The following is a 6,927-nucleotide window of genomic DNA, read 5'->3' as shown; positions in this document are numbered from 1 at the left end:
CAGCCAATCTGTGCAGCCCAGGCAGGGAGCAGGGGCTGCAGGCGAGAGCTCTCCTGCCTGAGCGAGTCCTGCCCGGCCTGGAGCTCCGAGTGCTCCGGCTGGGCGGGCAGGCAGGGTGTCCCTGCACCTGGGGAGACTGGGCCGGGCTCTGCACCGCCCTGGGGCCGCTTCCCTCCTGCCTGAGCCCTCCTGTCCCCCCGCGGTGGTTTCTGCCGGCAAGCCCGGAGGGGGCAGCGGCACAGGAGCCGCCCGTCCCTGCCGAGCTGGCCGGGGCGCTGAGCAAACGCCCGCCGGGTCACCGAACCTGCCAAAGCCGTGTCACACCAGAGCCTGTGACCCTGAGACGCAAATTCCTTCCGCACATTGTGCTGGCCCGGTGGGAGCGCTGTGAGCTGATACCTGCTTTGTCAGGGGCTTCCTCAGGGAATTTAGCAGTGTTTGGTTTTCGGGATGAGCGGCATTGCTCCTCTGATGGAAATGGGCTTACACTATACAGCATGTATTACTGGATGCCATACTGGTGCCTCAGGAGATGTTGACTGTGCACATTTACATAAATCTAAAAATAAATAAATATACTCACAAGCCTCCTCAATCAAAATATGCCACAGACAACTAAAAGATCTTGAATCAAATATTAATGCTGGAGATTTCTCCAGCCATTTTGTAATGCTTCCAGCTATATTTATTACACAATGTGTAATGCACTACCTTATTATAGTCCTGAGCTATCAGGAGTATCATCTTTTTTGATGGCCTCAAACTGGCTTAATAAAACTGGCCCTCCTCTGGGTGCCCAGGAGCAAGTACTTAAGATGGAGATGTGGTAGTCAGCACCTGCAGGCTGTGGCAGTCGTGACCAGGACAGTGCTTGCTGAACCACAAGAAGGAATTGGTGCTCATTAAAGGTCTTTCTCTCTGGCATAGCAAGTCCCCTGTTTCATATCTCATCGCGAGACAGGTGAGAGGATTTGGAACATTTTCCCACATACCTAAAGTTTGTCCTCAATTTGCCCTAGTAAATTTCATGTCAGTCAGGTTTTTTGTCTCAAACTATTTTTGTTGCTTTTACCTTCTGCAGCTTTCCCACAAGTAAATGTACTGAGTGTTCGCTTCTTTGCTACATTTTCTCCTTTTCCTTACTTTGCTATAAAGCTCCATGTCTTACAGAATTCATGTTTTCTAACTAAGAGGATGCGATATTATACTTAGTGTTGGCAACCACAAGAGATAATGAATGTTTAAAAAGAATCCCTTGTAAATATGAGATTTGCAACATCACTATGGGAGCAAACCCAAGTTACTGGCTTTCTAAATTTAATGAGGTTCAAATGTCCAAGGGCACCAGCTTTCAGGGGAAGGAGCAATGTCAGTGTGCAGAGGAACGGATAGTGTTTCTTAAGCAAAGGAGAGAAAATATCTTGAAAGAGGCTTCCCCCTTGAAGTGAATCAGGTAAAGTTAGTGCTAAGGAGGCAGCTGTGAATGTATAAAAAGGATTAGATTCTTCCACAGATTGTGACTTTTAAGTTCAGTCACTGCAATACTATTTATGATGGTTATAGTCCTATATGGCAATATTTCAAGGACGAGAATGATTCATCAATTCGAACACTGCTTCTTCCAGAGACCAAACTGCAATGCAGCACATCACAAGACATACTATTCCTATTAGGTAGGAAGCAAGAAATCTTCAAAACAGGAATGATGCAAAGTCTATTCAGTCAGCTTAAAGATTCCTATTGCCTCCAGTGAGCTTTGGATAAAGGCAGCTGTTGAAAACAGGAAAGTTTTATTTGTCAGAAATTCCTTTTGCTGAAAACGACATTCTGAGGTGGATTACTACAACTGACACAACCAATGCTTGCGCCCTGGAGTATTTCAGTGCTTTCTCTGCAGAGCTCCCTATGCAGCTCAGTTCTAGGGGTCTGGAGAGACAGTTCCTCACCACCCTATGACCACCAGACAGGCTGAATGTAAAACTCCCTCCAAACTAAACAACCTTTACTTCAGACCAAATACTTGCAGCTATGCCAGCTATGTCCATGGTAGCAGATACTAGCCTGTCCCACGCAATGGCTGGGCAATATTGCTTCCTCCAGTGGAAATCCCAACCCTCTTCTGGGCTTGCCTGTGTCTTTCCCACCCAGGGTAAGATAGAAGTGGGTTCCTTGCAAGCTGCTTGGCAATATGAGTGGGATTTGTCATGAAGCTACAGCCTGGGTTGAGTCTGAGATCATTCAACGCACTACCCACACATCAATTAGGATTTCTGCAAGATTCTGTGGGAAGTCACATGGTATCCTCTGAGAAAGATCTACCACTGCTTCAAACGCAGCACAGCATTCTTTGGTAAGTCCATATCTGCAGTTTTATAGTAAAATATCATCGTTGTCCTTATGCTCTACCATTTCTTTTCCAAATATTTGCACTTGTTTTCACTGTTTGATGTAAAATACACCAACACTGTAGAGCAAACACACACAAGTGGTGCACCTTGCTTTAGTACTTCATCTATCTGCTGCTAGATACCAGTAGATGATCAGGCTTCTACAAGCAATTTGTCAGCAAAGAAAATGTAGTGATGTGTTTACAGGAGATAAATTTACAGTGCATTTTCATTTATTGATATCTATTCATATTAATTCCAGAAGAAAGATTATACAACAATACTCGGGGAAATTCTCCCTAGCAGGAACATCAGCCCCATGGTTCTCCTTGTCCCCAGTGATAAATGATGTGCATGACATCAGCCCAGAGAAGACAGCAAGTTCTCCTGCATTTGCAGACCCCTTTTCATCTACATTGAAAGTTCTATACTAAATGCTTAAGCATGAACTGATAATATGTTATATCGTCCCCAAACTGGCCATTTGCCCACATGTAAAGAAAAAAACCCCGTGTAATAGTGACACCTGGTGACACCTAATGTTTTGCTTACACACACAAATGCCTCTTTTCCCAAATATACTGGGTTGCTGAAAACTCCCAACCTATGCTATGTGATCAGTGGTAGAACTATAGAACAACACTCAAAGAATTTGGGTTGATATCCTTTTCTTTACTCTCACCTTTGTTATTGAGAGTAACCTTCACCAAATGGTTTACTCACTGTACTGTCACATTCAAGGTGATGTACAAGAGGTCACATGGTCCACCTGGAAAATAGATTTGTAGCTAGACACTAATATAAAATGAAAAATGCATTACACTGCCATCAGTTAAGCCCTTTTTCTGTAGTCCACATTCCCTGAGCTAAGGACCACATGTTCTTTGGAAGGGATTCTGCAAATGTAACTGTTAAAAAAGAGAAAGTTATTCTGGTTTAAAAAACCCAAACATCTAAGCCTCCAAGACTTCTTGTAAAGTTTCTCTGCCAATACATGCTCAAAGTGACCTCATTTTTGTATTAAAGAAGATGAAAAAGCCTAGATGTGTTAGAAGGATACTAATAATAACCAATACTATTAGGCATTGATCTCCACTTTTTCAAAGTGTTTGCTGGGAAGTGCAGGGATTATTGTCAAATGCTCTGAAGTTCTGGTACTGTAAGTTATCATTTGTGTCCATTATTAAATTAGCTCACCACTGTGGTGGAAATCACTACTTGTCTTCTTTGGTAACTACACTATGAGTCATCTAGGCCATGGATTGTGTGAAGTCCTATTGGAAAATCCTGTAAAACTTATGTGGTGAAAAATACTCATCTTTCTGACTCAAAGAGGACTGCAGTGAAAGGGGAATTAGTTTTTATTTTTTATTTCGACATGTTCACAAAAATGTTTGGGGAGGTGAGAAAATGTCAGCGCAGTTACAAGAGCACAAAAGCCACACTGCCCAGCTTTGACCACTTGACTGCTCCCCTAGGGATGTTTTAACTGGCATTTTGTTGAACTCAGCCATTGCACTTCCTGTTATGAACTGGTTAAAGAGAATATTATAATATGGTCATGGCAAAGGCAAAAAAATATGAAATGCATCTCAGCAGAAAAAAAAAGGAGGGAATAGCAGGTGCAGAAAGATAATTTTCTTTTTAAATTACCCTAACCTCTTTTTTTTTTTTTTTTTTTTTTTTTTTTTTTTTTTTTTTTTTTTTTTTTTTAAATTCCCTGATTTCCTTGTTCTTGGACCTCAGATTCCAGCACCCATTTAAGGTGTATTAAGACTAACAAATGCGTCGTCCTGTCCATGCTCCAGTGTCTCAGTGGCCTCTCCTCAGTGCTTGGCTCTGCACAGCCTCCCTCTGTCTCAGCTGGAAAGGTCCTGCCTGTGAGCAGGGACTGCTCAGGTACCGACCCCTGTGCCCTCAGAGCACGGGGACATAATAAAGATGTACCTGGAGACAGGCTTCCTATTGAAGAGTAATGGAGAGGTCATCCTGAATGCCTGTTGCCAAGCAGGGCTGAGCTAGGGTCATTAATGATAATTAATCATTAATTAAACCCGGCATGATACACTGGAAATAGTGAGTTAGCTACTCCGTTCTCTGGAAAATCTTCTCCTTTGAGTTAAACTGGCTCACACAGTGTCCAGGCTTCCTGTGTGAAAGACGTGTCACTTCTGTGAGATCCCAAGCCTCTCGGTGAAGTTGTGGAATCAACAATCTTAATTTTGATTGAATTTTCACTTAATTTAATTTCATCGGAAATCACAGATGGTGTCACCCAGCAGCTACAGGCTAAAAAGGGACACTTTACAAACTGAATAAAAAACTTATTAGTTATAATAAGCATCAAAAGCAAATGGAGGTGAGAACTTTACTGCAAACAACGTATTTACTCTACACAGTGATACTAAAATTGAATTTCTTTTTTATTTAGGACTTTAATCAGGCTTTTGATGAAGCAGATGATTCTAATACGATGCAAACCCCTGTTTTCTTATGAAGGAGACTGGAAATGGAAATAAGGAGCACAATAATGCTAAAATATGGAAAGATGAAAATGGATCAAATGTAAAGAGTTTAGTTACATAGTTCATTTTTACAAGTGAAAAAAGAATAAAACATTCCTGTTCAGTACACTAAGCTTTCTTCCCCAAAATGAGCAGAGATAGTGTGGTCAGTGTAACAGATTGCTTTCAAGACCTAAAACTGCAGTGTGTGAACTTGCCCTTCCATTTCTCACCAGCCTTTCCCCACCTCTTGGGGAGTGAGTGGCAAATTGTGCCACAGAGCAAGGTGTGGACGTGTTCCTCAAATCAAAACAGCTCTCTCAGAAATCACTGCCCAGTGTCACAGGCACGTGCAGGGTACATTGTCAGTCTGCAGCCCAGGTAATGTGCAACTTTCCTCTGGTTTTAGTATCCACCTACTACTCCTCAAAATGACATAATAGTTACTCAAGGGCACTATGTGCTAGTAGGTGTGAATATTAGCTGGGAGATAGCATGTCAGGGAGAGAAACTTTAAAAGGACAGGCAAGGGTGTTGTTTTTTACCCTGTATAAACTGGGAAATGAACATCTACTATTGTTGGAAATAAAAAAAAATCTTTCTGTGATTGAATGGAACATTGTTGTCCCTCCTCTGATTTTCTACATGATCATTTTTGGAGAAAGGAACAATAAATTTTAAGATAATCCCAGCTCACAGATGTGTTATTTATTCACCCAGTTAACAGCCATTTCCTGTAATCAGTATAAACTGATCAATCTGCCATAATGAGGATGGAGCCAGCAGCTTCCTGGCCAGGGATGAGTCTGTGTCTCTTCTAATCTGCAGACAGAACATATTGGAAGATTGCTACATTGCCACATGCTAAGCAGTGAGAACACCGTAGCTTTCCCCTCTGCAGGTAGATGGCTAAAACAATGCATGAAGACAGTAGTTTGTGGGTCACTTGTATCATTAGTGCTAGAAGAAAAAGATTGTTTTCTAACATATCCTGGAATTATTAATTAATTAATTATTTCTGACAGTAGAAAATCTGTTTTTTGGTTTCCACTGTAATAGAACTGCTACAACTAATGGATGATGTTTAAAAGCAGATCCACAAATATATTAAGAGAAATGATTTTTGACCCTTCACAGAAAAATGCTTTTATTAGTGCTGTAAATACCTCTGCTGAACACATGGATGGGGGCAAACTACAGAGCAAATGAGATTTAGTGGAAATAAAAAGGGGGATCAAATAGTGCTTTGCTCCTACGGAAGAGTAAACCAGTAAATAACGCAACAAAAAAATCCTGCTCCTTGATTCCAGGAGGCCCCATGGGCTGCCTTTCTGTATTGGTACATTTGTTGGTGGGCACAGGAAACATGTTATTTTTATGACCATTATGGGATTCAAAATAGACAAGGAGTAATTGAAATATGTGCCAAAAAGACAGTATTATCATAAAGATATATTGAAATCTGTCATATTTATATTTCTAATGCAGGCTTTGGTTTAGAGGAAACACAGCAAATAAAGACTAGTAAAAAACATCCAGAAATTGTTTTGGAACACTACATCAGCGCCAGTCATTTGCTTGTGAAATAAGGCTAGATTTCTCTTATTTTTTGGGTCACTATGTGGGCTTTGAAAAAGACATTTCTGAGACTTCCTACAGTCAAAATACATATTTCTTATTTCAGAACACTCCTTGCACACCTATTGAAAGTCTTCCCTGAAGCCTGACAGCTTTACAGGGTTTTGCAGTACTGTTGCTTAGCTGCTTAGTGTTCACTTCCTACAAAGTTTTTTGTATATTACCCGGAGACATTATGCTGGAAAATGAAAAGCATCTCCATCCAAACAGTGGCTCAATGCCCACCTTCAACAAAATATATGAATTTCAATTTATTCCTATTCAATGTGGAGGGTCTGATCCCATAAAAATGTCTGCAGGCATTTATGCTTAATATTGTGACTAATTCTGCAACAGTTTGGTGGTATCAGTCCTTGATAAGCTAAAGCTGCACCACTCAGTGCTGCAAGATGGAAAAG

General features: G+C 41.2%; 1 long non-coding RNA gene across 1 annotated transcript; it reads left to right on the top strand.

The window, feature by feature from the left end:
* Positions 1-858: 858 nt before the first annotated feature.
* Positions 859-5,091, top strand: LOC136296637 (uncharacterized). The gene is made up of 4 exons (XR_010722975.1): positions 859-961; positions 2,149-2,350; positions 4,134-4,286; positions 4,819-5,091. It is a non-coding gene; the product is annotated as an uncharacterized lncRNA (long non-coding RNA).
* Positions 5,092-6,927: the final 1,836 nt, after the last annotated feature.

This window comes from Chamaea fasciata, unplaced genomic scaffold (genome assembly GCF_029207755.1).
Source record: "Chamaea fasciata isolate MVZ Bird 193981 ecotype frontalis unplaced genomic scaffold, bChaFas1.0.hap1 SCAF_14, whole genome shotgun sequence".
Taxonomy (NCBI): domain Eukaryota; kingdom Metazoa; phylum Chordata; class Aves; order Passeriformes; family Sylviidae; genus Chamaea; species Chamaea fasciata.
This window is presented reverse-complemented; position numbering and strand designations above follow the sequence as displayed.